The 13,014-nt window shown below is 45.9% G+C and overlaps 9 non-coding genes and 21 pseudogenes across 9 annotated transcripts; all 30 read left to right on the top strand.

Annotated features, from left to right (window-relative positions):
• Nucleotides 1-1,656: 1,656 nt before the first annotated feature.
• LOC136769164 (5S ribosomal RNA) lies at nt 1,657-1,775 on the top strand. The gene has a single exon (XR_010822129.1). It is a non-coding gene; the product is annotated as a 5S ribosomal RNA (ribosomal RNA).
• Nucleotides 1,776-1,985: 210 nt separating this feature from the next.
• On the top strand, nt 1,986-2,104 carry LOC136769589 (uncharacterized; annotated as a pseudogene).
• Nucleotides 2,105-2,319: 215 nt separating this feature from the next.
• LOC136768886 (uncharacterized) lies at nt 2,320-2,438 on the top strand (annotated as a pseudogene).
• A 218-nt stretch (nt 2,439-2,656) lies between these two features.
• LOC136769263 (5S ribosomal RNA) lies at nt 2,657-2,775 on the top strand. Its single transcript, XR_010822220.1, has one exon. It is a non-coding gene; the product is annotated as a 5S ribosomal RNA (ribosomal RNA).
• A 216-nt stretch (nt 2,776-2,991) lies between these two features.
• On the top strand, nt 2,992-3,110 carry LOC136769506 (uncharacterized; annotated as a pseudogene).
• Nucleotides 3,111-3,330: 220 nt separating this feature from the next.
• Nucleotides 3,331-3,449, top strand: LOC136768955 (uncharacterized; annotated as a pseudogene).
• A 210-nt stretch (nt 3,450-3,659) lies between these two features.
• On the top strand, nt 3,660-3,778 carry LOC136769283 (5S ribosomal RNA). The gene has a single exon (XR_010822239.1). It is a non-coding gene; the product is annotated as a 5S ribosomal RNA (ribosomal RNA).
• Nucleotides 3,779-3,994: 216 nt separating this feature from the next.
• LOC136769311 (uncharacterized) lies at nt 3,995-4,113 on the top strand (annotated as a pseudogene).
• Nucleotides 4,114-4,322: 209 nt separating this feature from the next.
• LOC136769588 (uncharacterized) lies at nt 4,323-4,441 on the top strand (annotated as a pseudogene).
• A 215-nt stretch (nt 4,442-4,656) lies between these two features.
• On the top strand, nt 4,657-4,775 carry LOC136769175 (5S ribosomal RNA). Its single transcript, XR_010822133.1, has one exon. It is a non-coding gene; the product is annotated as a 5S ribosomal RNA (ribosomal RNA).
• Nucleotides 4,776-4,991: 216 nt separating this feature from the next.
• Nucleotides 4,992-5,110, top strand: LOC136769485 (uncharacterized; annotated as a pseudogene).
• Nucleotides 5,111-5,322: 212 nt separating this feature from the next.
• Nucleotides 5,323-5,441, top strand: LOC136769391 (uncharacterized; annotated as a pseudogene).
• A 209-nt stretch (nt 5,442-5,650) lies between these two features.
• On the top strand, nt 5,651-5,769 carry LOC136769318 (uncharacterized; annotated as a pseudogene).
• Nucleotides 5,770-5,987: 218 nt separating this feature from the next.
• LOC136769667 (uncharacterized) lies at nt 5,988-6,106 on the top strand (annotated as a pseudogene).
• A 218-nt stretch (nt 6,107-6,324) lies between these two features.
• LOC136769374 (uncharacterized) lies at nt 6,325-6,444 on the top strand (annotated as a pseudogene).
• A 223-nt stretch (nt 6,445-6,667) lies between these two features.
• Nucleotides 6,668-6,786, top strand: LOC136769492 (uncharacterized; annotated as a pseudogene).
• A 219-nt stretch (nt 6,787-7,005) lies between these two features.
• On the top strand, nt 7,006-7,124 carry LOC136769504 (uncharacterized; annotated as a pseudogene).
• Nucleotides 7,125-7,343: 219 nt separating this feature from the next.
• Nucleotides 7,344-7,462, top strand: LOC136769264 (5S ribosomal RNA). The gene has a single exon (XR_010822221.1). It is a non-coding gene; the product is annotated as a 5S ribosomal RNA (ribosomal RNA).
• Nucleotides 7,463-7,671: 209 nt separating this feature from the next.
• LOC136769233 (5S ribosomal RNA) lies at nt 7,672-7,790 on the top strand. The gene has a single exon (XR_010822190.1). It is a non-coding gene; the product is annotated as a 5S ribosomal RNA (ribosomal RNA).
• A 208-nt stretch (nt 7,791-7,998) lies between these two features.
• LOC136769043 (5S ribosomal RNA) lies at nt 7,999-8,117 on the top strand. The gene has a single exon (XR_010822063.1). It is a non-coding gene; the product is annotated as a 5S ribosomal RNA (ribosomal RNA).
• A 220-nt stretch (nt 8,118-8,337) lies between these two features.
• On the top strand, nt 8,338-8,456 carry LOC136768897 (uncharacterized; annotated as a pseudogene).
• A 220-nt stretch (nt 8,457-8,676) lies between these two features.
• Nucleotides 8,677-8,795, top strand: LOC136769684 (uncharacterized; annotated as a pseudogene).
• A 221-nt stretch (nt 8,796-9,016) lies between these two features.
• Nucleotides 9,017-9,135, top strand: LOC136769650 (uncharacterized; annotated as a pseudogene).
• A 224-nt stretch (nt 9,136-9,359) lies between these two features.
• On the top strand, nt 9,360-9,478 carry LOC136769243 (5S ribosomal RNA). The gene has a single exon (XR_010822200.1). It is a non-coding gene; the product is annotated as a 5S ribosomal RNA (ribosomal RNA).
• Nucleotides 9,479-9,696: 218 nt separating this feature from the next.
• Nucleotides 9,697-9,815, top strand: LOC136769223 (5S ribosomal RNA). The gene has a single exon (XR_010822181.1). It is a non-coding gene; the product is annotated as a 5S ribosomal RNA (ribosomal RNA).
• Nucleotides 9,816-10,026: 211 nt separating this feature from the next.
• Nucleotides 10,027-10,145, top strand: LOC136769351 (uncharacterized; annotated as a pseudogene).
• A 1,219-nt stretch (nt 10,146-11,364) lies between these two features.
• On the top strand, nt 11,365-11,483 carry LOC136769433 (uncharacterized; annotated as a pseudogene).
• A 215-nt stretch (nt 11,484-11,698) lies between these two features.
• Nucleotides 11,699-11,817, top strand: LOC136768949 (uncharacterized; annotated as a pseudogene).
• A 556-nt stretch (nt 11,818-12,373) lies between these two features.
• Nucleotides 12,374-12,492, top strand: LOC136769479 (uncharacterized; annotated as a pseudogene).
• A 220-nt stretch (nt 12,493-12,712) lies between these two features.
• On the top strand, nt 12,713-12,831 carry LOC136769484 (uncharacterized; annotated as a pseudogene).
• Nucleotides 12,832-13,014: the final 183 nt, after the last annotated feature.

The raw sequence follows: 13,014 nt of genomic DNA, 5'->3' as shown, positions 1-13,014 counted from the left end.
CTCTATTCAAATCGGAGCTCTGCATTTTCATTGGCTGAGTCAACTACTGAGAATGCTTATTTATTTTATTAATACATATTTTTTTGTTTAATTATTTGTCTCTTACCTCCAATTCTTGTCTTCAGCTTTTCTTTTCTGACTTTTCTTCCTGAACTGTCTCTCTGCTTTCTTCTTTTTGTGTTTCTCTTAAAATTATTATTTTTTGAATACTTTTTCTTCTGAATTTCTATTCCATGTCTTCTGTGTATGTTTATAGTGCTATATATTCATTTGTAAATCACAAATTAAATCCGCTTATGTATAAAAACAAATGTTTTTTAGGAGCTCATATTCCTCTCTCTCTCTCTCTCTCTCTCTCTCAATTCATTTCATTTGTATTGTCAAAGCAATTGGACATACATACACATACATACATATACACTCACCTAAAGGATTATTAGGAGCACCTGTTCAATTTCTCATTAATGCAATTATCTAATCAACCAATCACATGGCAGTTGCTTCAATGCATTTAGGGGTGTGGTCCTGGTCAAGACAATCTCCTGAACTCCAAACTGAATGTCTGAATGGGAATGAAAGGTGATTTAAGCAATTTTGAGCGTGGCATGGTTGTTGGTGCCAGACGGGCCGGTCTGAGTATTTCACAATCTGCTCAGTTACTGGGATTTTCACGCACAACCATTTCTAGGGTTTACAAAGAATGGTGTGAAAAGGGAAAAACATCCAGTATGCGGCAGTCCTGTGGGCGAAAATGCCTTGTTGATGCTAGAGGTCAGAGGAGAATGGGCCGACTGATTCAAGCTGATAGAAGAGCAACTTTGACTGAAATAACCACTCGTTACAAACGAGGTATGCAGCAAAGCATTTGTGAAACCACAACACGTACAACCTTGAGGCGGATGGGCTACAACAGCAGAAGACCCCACCGGGTACCACTCATCTCCACTACAAATAGGAAAAAGAGGTGAGACATTCAGATGGTAGAGTCAGAATTTGGCGTAAACAGAATGAGAACATGGATCCATCATGTCTTGTTACCACTGTGCAGGCTGGTGGTGGTGGTGTAATGGTGTGGGGGATGTCTTCTTGGCACACTTTAGGCCCCTTAGTACCAATTCCAGCAGGATAATGCACCATGTCACAAAGGTCGAATCATTTCAAATTGGTTTCATGAACATGACAATGAGTTCACTGTACTAAACTGGCCCCCACAGTCACCAGATCTCAACCCAATAGAGCATCTTTGGGATGTGGTGGAACGGGAGCTTCGTGCCCTGGATGTGCATCCCACAAATCTCCATCAACTGCAAGATGCTATCCTATCAATATGGGCCAACATTTCTAAAGAATGCTTTCAGCACCTTGTTGAAGCAATGCCACGTAGAATTAAAGCAGTTCTGAAGGCGAAAGGGGGTCAAACACAGTATTAGTATGGTGTTCCTAATAATCCTTTAGGTGAGTTCATCGTAGCTCTTAATACTCTCTTTCTGTCTGGAGGAGATATAATTGAAGTATTGTACACGTACCCGGCTACTTTCAACACCCATTGCTGCACTGATATTTTTCCCTCCATTTTTCTTTATCCATTTTTTTTTTGCTGGAAGTTCCGTCAATACCCGTCAGCCTTTAAGAGACATCATGCAGCCAGGCTTCTCGGCTTGCGGCCACACCGTCCTGAATGCGCCCGATCTCGTCAGATCTCGGAAGCTAAACGGGGCAGGGCCTGGTCAGTACTTGGATGGGAGACCTCCGAGAAATACCAGGTGCTGCAAGCCTTTTACGTCTCCTGGGTAACTTCATCGAAGCTCTTAATACTCTCTTTCTGTCTGGAGGAGATATAATTGAAGAATTGTACACGTACTAGGCTACTTTCAACACCCTTTGCTGCACTGGTATATTTCCCTCTATTTTTCTTTTTTTTTTTTGCTGGCAGTTCCGTCAATACCCGCCAGCCTTTAAGAGACATCATGCAGCCAGGCATCTCGGCTTGCGGCCACACCATCCTGAACGCGCCCGATCTCGTCAGATCTCGGAAGCTAAACGGGGCAGGACCTGGTCGGTACATGAATGTGAGACCTCCTGGAAATACCTGGTGCTGCAAGCTTTTACGTCTCCTGGGTAACTTTATCGTAGCTCTTAATACTCTCTATCTGTCTGGAGGAGATATATTTGAAGTATTGTACACGTACCCAGCTACTGTCAACACCCTTTGCTGCACTGATATTTTTCCCTCCATTTTTCTTTTTTCTTTTTTATTTTGCTGGAAGTTCCGTCAATACCCTCCAGCCTTTAAGAGACATCATGCAGCCAGGCCTCTTGGCTTGAGGCCACACCGTCCTGAACACGCCCGATCTCGTCAGATCTCGGAAGCAAAACGGGGCAGGTACTGGTCAGTACTTGGATGGGTGACCTCCTGGAAATACCAGGTGCTGCTAGCTTTTTCGTCTCCTGGGTAACTTCATCGTAGCTCTTAATACTCTCTTTCTGTCTCCAGGAGATATAATTGAAGAATTGTACACGTACCCGGCTACTTTCAACACCCTTTCCTGCACTGATATTTTTCCCTCCATTTTTCTATTTTTTTTTTTTTTTTTTTGCTGGAAATTCCGTCAATACCCGCCAACCTTTAAGAGACATCATGCAGCCAAGCCTTTCGGCTTGTGGCCACACCGTCCTGAATGCGCCCGATCTCGTCAGATCTCGGATGCTAAACGGGGCAGGGCCTGGTCAGTACTTGGATGGGAGACCTCCTAGAAATACCAGGTGCTGCAAGCTTTTTACGTCTCCTGGGTAACTTCATCGTAGCTCTTAATACTCTCTTTTTGTCTCCAGGAGATATAATTGAAGAATTGTACACGTACCCGGCTACCTTCAACACGCTTTGCTGCACTGATATTTTTCCCTCCATTTTTCTTTTTTCTTTTGTTTCTTGCTGGAAGTTCCATCAATACCCTCCAGCCTTTAAGAGACATCATGCAGCCAGGCCTCTTGGCTTGAGGCCACACCGTCCTGAAGACGCCCGATCTCGTCAGATCTCGGAAGCTAAACGGGGCAGGGCCTCGTCAGTACTTGGATGGGAGACCTCCTGGAAATACCTGGTGCTGCAAGCTTTTTACGTCTCCTGGGAAACTTCATCGTAGCTCTTAATACTCTCTATCTGTCTGGAGGAGATATAATTGAAGTATTGTACACGTACCCGGCTACTTTCAACAGCCTTTGCTGCACTGATATTTTTCCCTCCATATTCCATTTTTTTTTTTTTTTTTTTTTGCTGGAAGTTCCGTCAATACCCGCCAGCCTTTAAGAGACATCATGCAACCAGGCCTCTCAGTTTGCGGACACACAGTCCTGAACGCCCCCGATCTCATCAGATCTTGGAATTTAAACGGGGCAGGGCCTGGTCAGTACTTGGATGGGTGACCTCCTGGAAATGCCAGGTGCTGCCAGCAATTTACGTCTCCTGGGTAACTTCATCGTAGCTCTTAATACTCTCTTTCTGTCTGGAGGAGATATAATTGAAGAATTGTACACGTACCCGGCTACTTTCAACACCCTTTGCTGCACTGGTATTTTTCCCACTATTTTTCTTTTTTTTTTTTGCTGGCAGTTCCGTCGATACCCGCCAGCCTTTAAGAGACATCATGCAGCCAGGCATCTTGGCTTGTGGCCACACCGTCCTGAATGTGCCTGATCTCGTCAGATCTCGGAAGCTAAACGGGGCAGGGCCTGGTCAGTACTTGGATGGGAGACCTCCTGGAAATACCAGGTGTTGCAAGCTTTTTACGTCTGCTGGGTAAGTTTATCGTAGCTCTTAATACTCTCTTTCTGTCTGGAGGAGATATAATTGAAGTATTGTACACGTATCCAGCTACTGTCAACACCCTTTGCTGCACTGATATTTTTCCATCCATTTTTCTTTTTTTTTTTTTTTTTTGCTGGAAGTTCCGTCAATACCCGCCAACCTTTAAGAGACATCATGCAGCCAGGCCTCTCGGCTTGCGGCCACACCGTCCTGAATGCGCCAGATCTCGTCAGATCTCGGAAGCTAAACGGGGCAGGGCCTGGTCAGTACTTGGATGGGAGACCTCCGAGAAATACCAGGTGCTGCAAGCCTTTTACGTCTCCTGGGTAACTTCATCGTAGCTCTTAATACTCTCTTTCTGTCTGGAGGAGATATAATTGAAGAATTGTACACGTACTAGGCTACTTTCAACACCCTTTGCTGCACTGGTATATTTCCCTCTATTTTTCTTTTTTTTTTTGCTGGCAGTTCCGTCAATACCCGCCAGCCTTTAAGAGACATCATGCAGCCAGGCATCTCGGCTTGCGGCCACACCATCCTGAACGCGCCCGATCTCGTCAGATCTCGGAAGCTAAACGGGGCAGGACCTGGTCGGTACATGAATGTGAGACCTCCTGGAAATACCTGGTGCTGCAAGCTTTTACGTCTCCTGGGTAACTTTATCGTAGCTCTTAATACTCTCTATCTGTCTGGAGGAGATATATTTGAAGTATTGTACACGTACCCAGCTACTGTCAACACCCTTTGCTGCACTGATATTTTTCCATCCATTTTTCTTTTTTTTTTTTTTTTTTGCTGGAAGTTCCGTCAATACCCGCCAACCTTTAAGAGACATCATGCAGCCAGGCCTCTCGGCTTGCGGCCACACCGTCCTGAATGCGCCCGATCTCGTCAGATCTCGGAAGCTAAACGGGGCAGGGCTTGGTCAGTACTTGGATGGGAGACCTCCTAGAAATACCAGGTGCTGCAAGCTTTTTACGTCTCCTGGGTAACTTCATCGTAGCTCTTAATACTCTCTTTCTGTCTCCAGGAGATATAATTGAAGAATTGTACACGTACCCGGCTACTTTCAACACCCTGTGCTGCACTGGTATATTTCCCTCTATTTTTCTTTTTATTTTATTTTTTTGCTGGAAGTTCCGTCAATATCCGCCAGCCTTTAAGAGACATCATGCAGCCAGGCATCTCGGCTTGCGGCCACACCATCCTGAACGCGCCCGATCTCGTCAGATCTCGGAAGCTAAACGGGGCAGGACCTGGTCAGTACATGAATGTGAGACCTCCTGGAAATACCTGGTGCTGCAAGCTTTTACGTCTCCTGGGTAACTTTATCGTAGCTCTTAATACTCTCTATCTGTCTGGAGGAGATATAATTGAAGTATTGTACACGTACCCAGCTACTGTCAACATCCTTTGCTGCACTGATATTATTCCATCCATTTTTTTTTTTTTTTTTTTTTGCTGGAAGTTCCGTCAATACCCGCCAACCTTTAAGAGACATCATGCAGCCAGGCCTCTCGGCTTGTGGCCACACCGTCCTGAATGCGCCCGATCTCGTAAGATCTCGGAAGCTAAACGGGGCAGGGCCTGGTCAGTACTTGGATGGCTGACCTCCTAGAAATATCAGGTGCTGCAAGCTTTTTACTTCTCCTGGGTAACTTCATCGTAGCTCTTAATACTCTCTTTCTGTCTGCAGGAGATATAATTGAAGAATTGTACACGTACCTGGCTACTTTCAACACCCTTTGCTGCACTGGTATTTCTCCCTCCATTTCTCTTTTTTTTTTTGCTGGATGTTCCGTCAAAACCCGCCAACCATTAAGAGACATCATGCAGCCCGGCCTCTTGGCTTGCAGCCACACCGTCCTGAACGCCCCCGATCTCATCAGATCTTGGAATTTAAACGGGGCAGGGCCTGGTCAGTACTTGGATGGGTGACCTCCTGGAAATGCCAGGTGCTGCAAGCTTTTTACGTCTCCTGGGTAACTTCATCGTAGCTCTTAATACTCTCTTTCTGTCTCCAGGAGATATAATTGAAGAATTGTACACGTACCCGGCTACTTTCAACACCCTGTGCTGTACTGGTATATTTCCCTCTATTTTTCTTTTTTTTTTTTTTTTTTTTGCTGGAAGTTCCGTCAATACCCGCCAACCTTTAAGAGACATCATGCAGCCAGGCCTCTCGGCTTCCGCCCACACCGTCCTGAACGCGCCCGATCTCTTAAGATCTCGGAAGCTAAACGGGGCAGGGTCTGGTCAGTACTTCGTTGGGTGACCTCCTGGAAATACCAGGTGCTGCAAGCTTTTTACGTCTCCTGGGTAACTTCATCGTAGCTCTTAATACTCTCTTTCAGTCTGGAGGAGATATTATTGAAGAATTGTACACGTACCCGGCTACATTCAACAGCCTTTGCTGCACTGATATTTTTCCCTCCATTTTTCTTTTTTTTTTTTTTTTTTTTGCTGGAAGTTCCGTCAATACCCACCAGCCTTTAAGAGACATCATGCAGCCAGGCCTCTTGGCTTGCGGCCACACCATCCTGAACGCGCCCGATCTCGTCAGATCTCGGAAGGTAAAAAGGGGCAGGGCCTGGTCAGTACTTGGATGGGTGACCTCCTGGAAATACCTGGTGCTGCAAGCTTTTTTGTCTCCTGGGTAACTTCATCGTAGCTCTTAGTACTCTCTTTCTGTCTGGAGGAGATATAATTGAAGTATTGTACACGTACACGGCTACTTTCAACAGCCTTTGCTGCACTGATATTTTTCCATCCATTTTTCTTTTTTTTTTTTTTTTTTTTATTTTTGCTGGAAGTTCTGTCAATACCCGCCAGCCATTAAGAGACGTCATGCAGCCAGGTCTCTTGGCTTGCGGCCACACCGTCCTGAACGCGCCTGATCTCATCATATCTCGGAAGCTAAACGGGGCAGGGTCTGGTCAGTACTTCGTTGGGTGACCTCCTGGAAATACCAGGTGCTGCAAGCTTTTTACGTCTCCTGGGTAACTTCATCGTAGCTCTTAATACTCTCTTTCAGTCTGGAGGAGATATTATTGAAGAATTGTACACGTACCCGGCTACTTTCAACAGCCTTTGCTGCACTGATATTTTTCCCTCCATTTTCCTTTTATTTTTGTTTTTTTTTTGCTGGAAGTTCCGTCAATACCCGCCAGCCTTTAAGAGACATCATGCAGCCAGGCCTCTTGGCTTGCGGCCACACCGTCCTGATCGCGCCCGATCTCGTCAGATCTCGGAAGCTAAACGGGGCAGGGCCTGGTCAGTACTTGGATGGCTGACCTCCTAGAAATATCAGGTGCTTCAAGCTTTTTACGTCTCCTGGGTAACTTCATCGTAGCTCTTAATACTCTCTTTCAGTCTGGAGGAGATATTATTGAAGAATTGTACACGTACCCGGCTACTTTCAACAGCCTTTGCTGCACTGATATTTTTCCCTCCATTTTCCTTTTATTTTTGTTTTTTTTTTGCTGGAAGTTCCGTCAATACCCGCCAGCCTTTAAGAGACATCATGCAGCCAGGCCTCTTGGCTTGCGGCCACACCGTCCTGAACGCGCCCGATCTCGTCAGATCTCGGAAGCTAAACGGGGCAGGGCCTGGTCAGTACTTGGATGGCTGACCTCCTAGAAATATCAGGTGCTGCAAGCTTTTTACGTCTCCTGGGTAACTTCATCGTAGCTCTTAATACTCTCTTTCTGTCTGCAGGAGATATAATTGAAGAATTGTACACGTACCTGGCTACTTTCAACACCCTTTGCTGCACTGGTATTTCCCCCTCCATTTCTCTTTTTTTTTTTGCTGGATGTTCCGTCAATACCCGCCAACCTTTAAGAGACATCATGCAGCCAGTCCTTTCGGCTTGTGGCCACACCGTCCTGAATGCGCCCGATCTCGTCAGATCTCGGAAGCTAAACGGGGCAGGGCCTGGTCAGTACTTGGATGGGAGGCCTCCTAGAAATACCAGGTGCTGCAAGCTTTTTACGTCTCCTGGGTAACTTCATCGTAGCTCTTAATACTCTCTTTCTGTCTCCAGGAGATATAATTGAAGAATTGTACACGTACCCGGCTACTTTCAACACCCTTTGCTGCACTGGTATATTTCCCTCTATTTTTCTTTTTTTTTTGCTGGCAGTTCCGTCAATACCCGCCAGCCTTTAAGAGACATCATGCAGCCAGGCATCTTGGCTTGCGGCCACACCATCCTGAACGCACCCGATCTCGTCAGATCTCGGAAGCTAAACGGGGCAGGGCCTGGTCAGTACTTGGATGGGAGACCTCCTAGAAATACCAGGTGCTGCAAGCTTTTTACGTCTCCTGGGTAACTTCATCGTAGCTCTTAATACTCTCTTTCTGTCTCCAGGAGATATAATTGAAGAATTGTACACGTACCCGGCTACTTTCAACAGCCTTTGCTGCACTGGTATATTTCCCTCTATTTTTCTTTTTTTTTTTTTTTTTTTTTTGCTGGAAGTTCCGTCAATACCCGCCAACCTTTAAGAGACATCATGCAGCCAGGCCTTTCGGCTTGTGGCCACACCGTCCTGAATGCAACTGATCTCGTCAGATCTCGGAAGTTGGACGGGGCAGGGTCTGGTCAGTACTTGGATGGGAGACCTCCTAGAAATACCAGGTGCTGCAAGCTTTTTACGTCTCCTGGGTAACTTCATCGTAGCTCTTAATACTCTCTCTCTGTCTGGAGGAGATATAATTGAAGTATTGTACACGTATCCAGCTACTGTCAACACCCTTTGCTGCACTGATATTTTTCCATCCATTTTTCTATTTTTTTTTTTTTTTTTTTTGCTGGAAGTTCCGTCAATACCCGCCAACCTTTAAGAGACATCATGCAGCCAGGCCTTTCGGCTTGTGGCCACACCGTCCTGAACGCGCCCGATCTCGTCAGATCTCGGAAGCTAAACGGGGCAGGACCTGGTCAGTACATGAATGTGAGACCTCCTGGAAGTACCTGGTGCTGCTAGCTTTTACGTCTCCTGGGTAACTTTATCGTAGCTCTTAATACTCTCTATCTGTCTGGAGGAGATATAATTGAAGTATTGTACATGTACCCAGCTACTGTCAACACCCTTTGCTGAACTGATATTTTTCCCTCCATTTTTCTATTTTTTTTTTTTTTTTTTTTTTGCTGGAAGTTCCGTCAATACCCGCCAGCCTATAAGAGACATCATGCAGCCAGGCATCTCGGCTTGCGGCCACACCATCCTGAACGCGCCCGATCTCGTCAGATCTCGGAAGCTGAACGGGGCAGGACCTGGTCAGTACATGAATGTGAGACCTCCTGGAAATACCTGGTGCTGCAAGCTTTTACGTCTCCTGGGTAACTTTATCGTAGCTCTTAATACTCTCTATCTGTCTGGAGGAGATATAATTGAAGTATTGTACACGTACCCAGCTACTGTCAACATCCTTTGCTGCACTGATATTTTTCCATCCATTTTTCTTTTTTTTTTTTTTTTTTTTTTTTTTTGCTGGAAGTTCCGTCAATACCCGCCAACCTTTAAGAGACATCATGCAGCCAGGCCTCTCGGCTTGCGGCCACACCGTCCTGAACGCGCCCGATCTCGTCAGATCTCGGAATTTAAACGGGGCAGGGCCTGGTCAGTACTTGGATGGGAGACCTCCTAGAAATACCAGGTGCTGCAAGCTTTTTACGTCTCCTGGGTAACTTCATCGTAGCTCTTAATACTCTCTTTCTGTCTCCAGGAGATATAATTGAAGAATTGTACACGTACCCGGCTACTTTCAACACCCTTTCCTGCACTGATATTTTTCCCTCCATTTTTCTATTTTTTTTTTTTTTTTTTGCTGGAAATTCCGTCAATACCCGCCAGCCTTTAAGAGACATCATGCAGCCAGGCCTCTCGGCTTGCGGCCACACCGTCCTGAATGCGCCCGATCTCGTCAGATCTCGGAAGCTAAACGGGGCAGGGCCTGGTCAGTACTTGGATGGGAGACCTCCTAGAAATACCAGGTGCTGCAAGCCTTTTACGTCTCCTGGGAAACTTCATCGTAGCTCTTAATACTCTCTATCTGTCTGGAGGTGTTATAATTGAGAAATTGTACACGTACCCGGCTACTTTCATCAGCCTTTGCTGCACTGGTATTTTTCCCTCTATTTTTTTTTTTTTTTTTTTGCTGGCAGTTCCGTCAATACCCGCCAGCCTTTAAGAGACATCATGCAGCCAGGCGTCTCGGCTTGCGGCCACACCATCCTGAACGCGCCCGATCTCGTCAGATCTCGGAAGCTAAACGGGGCAGGACCTGGTCAGTACTTGAATGTGAGACCTCCTGGAAATACCTGGTGCTGCAAGCTTTTACGTCTCCTGGGTAACTTCATCGTAGCTCTTAATACTCTCTTTCTGTCTGGAGGAGATATAATTGAAGTATTGTACACGTACCCGGCTACTTTCAACACCCATTGCTGCACTGATATTTTTCCCTCCATTTTTCTTTTTCTTTATTATTTTTTCTGGAAGTTCCGTCAATATCCGCCAGCCTTTAAGAGACATCATGCAACCTGGCCTCTCGGCTTGCGGACACACAGTCCTGAACAAACCCAATCTCGGAAGATCTCGGAAACTAAACGGGGCAGGACCTGGTCAGTACTTGGATGGGAGATCTTCTGGAAATACCAGGTGCTGCCAACTTTTTACGTCTCCTGGGAAACTTCATCGTAGCTCTTAATACTCTCTTTCTGTCTGGAGAATATATAATTGAAGAATTGTACACGTACCCGGCTACTTTCAAAACCCTTTGCTGCACTGGTATTTTTCCCTCTATTTTTCTTTTTTTTTTTTGCTGGCAGTTCCGTTGATACCCGCCAGCCTTTAAGAGACATCATGCAGCCAGGCCTCTTGGCTTGAGGCCACACCGTCCTGAAGACGCAAGATCTAGTCAGATCTAGGAAGAAAAACTGGGCAGGGCCTGGTCAGTAATTGGATGGGTGACCTCCTGGAAATACCAGGTGCTGCAAGCTTTTTACATCTCCTGGGTAACTTCAGCGTAGCTCTTAATACTCTAATTCAGTCTGGAGGAGATATAATTGAAGTATTGTACACGTACCCGGCTACTTTCAACACCCATTGCTGCACTGATATTTTTCCCTCCATTTTTCTTTTTCTTTATTATTTTTTCTGGAAGTTCCGTCAATATCCGCCAGCCTTTAAGAGACATCATGCAACCAGGCCTCTCGGCTTGCGGACACACAGTCCTGAACGAGCCCGATCTCGGAAGATCTCGGAAACTAAACGGGGCAGGACCTGGTCAGTACTTGGATGGGAGATCTTCTGGAAATACCAGGTGCTGCCAACTTTTTACGTCTCCTGGGAAACTTCATCGTAGCTCTTAATACTCTCTTTCTGTCTGGAGAATATATAATTGAAGAATTGTACACGTACCCGGCTACTTTCAAAACCCTGTCCTGCACTGATATTTTTCCCTCCATTTTTCTATTTATTTATTTTTTATTTTTTGCTGGAAGTTCCGTCAATACCCGCCAGCCTTTAAGAGACATCATGCAGCCAGACATCTCGGCTTGCAGCCACACCGTCCTGAACGCGCCCGATCTCGTCAGATCTCGGAAGCTAAACGGGGCAGGACCTGGTCAGTACTTGAATGTGAGACCTCCTGGTAATACCTGGTGCTGCAAGCTTTTACGTCTCCTGGGTAACTTTATCGTAGCTCTTAATACTCTCTATCTGTCTGGAGGAGATATAATTGAAGAATTGTACACGTACCCGGCTACCTTCAACACGCTTTGCTGCACTGATATTTTTCCCTCCATTTTTCTTTTTTCTTTTGTTTTTTGCTGGAAGTTCCATCAATACCCGCCAGCCTTTAAGAGACATCATGCAGCCAGGCCTCTCGGCTTGCGGACACACCGTCCTGAACGCGCCCGATCTCGTCAGATCTCGGAATTTAAACGGGGCAGGGCCTGGTCAGTACTCTTATGGGTTACCTTCTGGAAATACGAGGTGCTGCAAACTTTTTACGTCTCCTGGGTAACTTCATCGTAGCTCTTAATACCCTCTTTCTGTCTCCAGGAGATATAATTGAAGAATTGTACACGTACCCGGCTACTTTCAACAGCCTTTGCTGCACTGATATTTTTCCCTCCATTTTTCTTTTTTTTTTTTTTTTTTTTTACTGGAAGTTCCGTCAATACCCGCCAGCCTTGAAGAGACATCATGCAGCCGGGCCTCTCGGCTTTCGGCCACACCGTCCTGAACGCGCATGATATTGTCAGATCTCGGAAGCTAAACGGGGCAGGACCTGGTCAGTACTTGAATGTGAGACCTCCTGGAAATACCAGGTGCTGCAAGCTTTTACGTCTCCTGGGTAACTTTATCGTAGCTCTTAATACTCTCTTTCAGTCTGCAGGAGATATAATTGAAGAATTGTACACGTACCCGGCTACTTTCAACACCCTTTCCTGCACTGATATTTTTCCCTCCATTTTTCTATTTTTTTTTTTTTTTTTTTGCTGGAAGTTCCGTCAATACCCGCCAACCTTTAAGAGACATCATGCAGCCAGGCCTTTCGGCTTGTGGCCACACCGTCCTGAATGCGCCCGATCTCGTCAGATCGCGGAAGCTAAAAGGGGCAGGGCCTGGTCAGTACTTGGATGGGAGACCTCCTAGAAATACCAGGTGCTGCAAGCTTTTTACGTCTCCTGGGTAACTTCATCGTAGCTCTTAATACTCTCTTTCTGTCTCCAGGAGATATAATTGAAGAATTGTACACGTACCCGGCTACTTTCAACACCCTTTCCTGTACTGATATTTTTCCCTCCATTTTTCTATTTTTTTTTTTTTTTTTTTTGCTGGAAATTCCGTCAATACCCGCCAGCCTTTAAGAGACATCATGCAGCCAGGCATCTCGGCTTGCGGCCACACCATCCTGAACGCGCCCGATCTCGTCAGATCTCGGAAGCTAAACGGGGCAGGACCTGGTCAGTACATGAATGTGAGACCTCCTGGAAATACCTGGTGCTGCAAGCTTTTACGTCTCCTGGGTAACTTTATCGTAGCTCTTAATACTCTCTATCTGTCTGGAGGAGATATAATTGAAGTATTGTACACGCACCCAGCTACTGTCAACACCATTTGCTGCACTGATATTTTTCCATTCATTTTTCTTTTTTTTTTTTTTTTTTGCTGGAAGTTCCGTCAATACCCGCCAAC

The sequence above is a fragment of the Amia ocellicauda genome, chromosome 14, assembly GCF_036373705.1.
Source record: "Amia ocellicauda isolate fAmiCal2 chromosome 14, fAmiCal2.hap1, whole genome shotgun sequence".
Classification (NCBI taxonomy): Eukaryota; Metazoa; Chordata; class Actinopteri; order Amiiformes; family Amiidae; genus Amia; species Amia ocellicauda.
The sequence above is the reverse complement of the archived record's forward strand: the minus strand, read 5'-3'. Positions and strand labels throughout refer to the sequence as shown.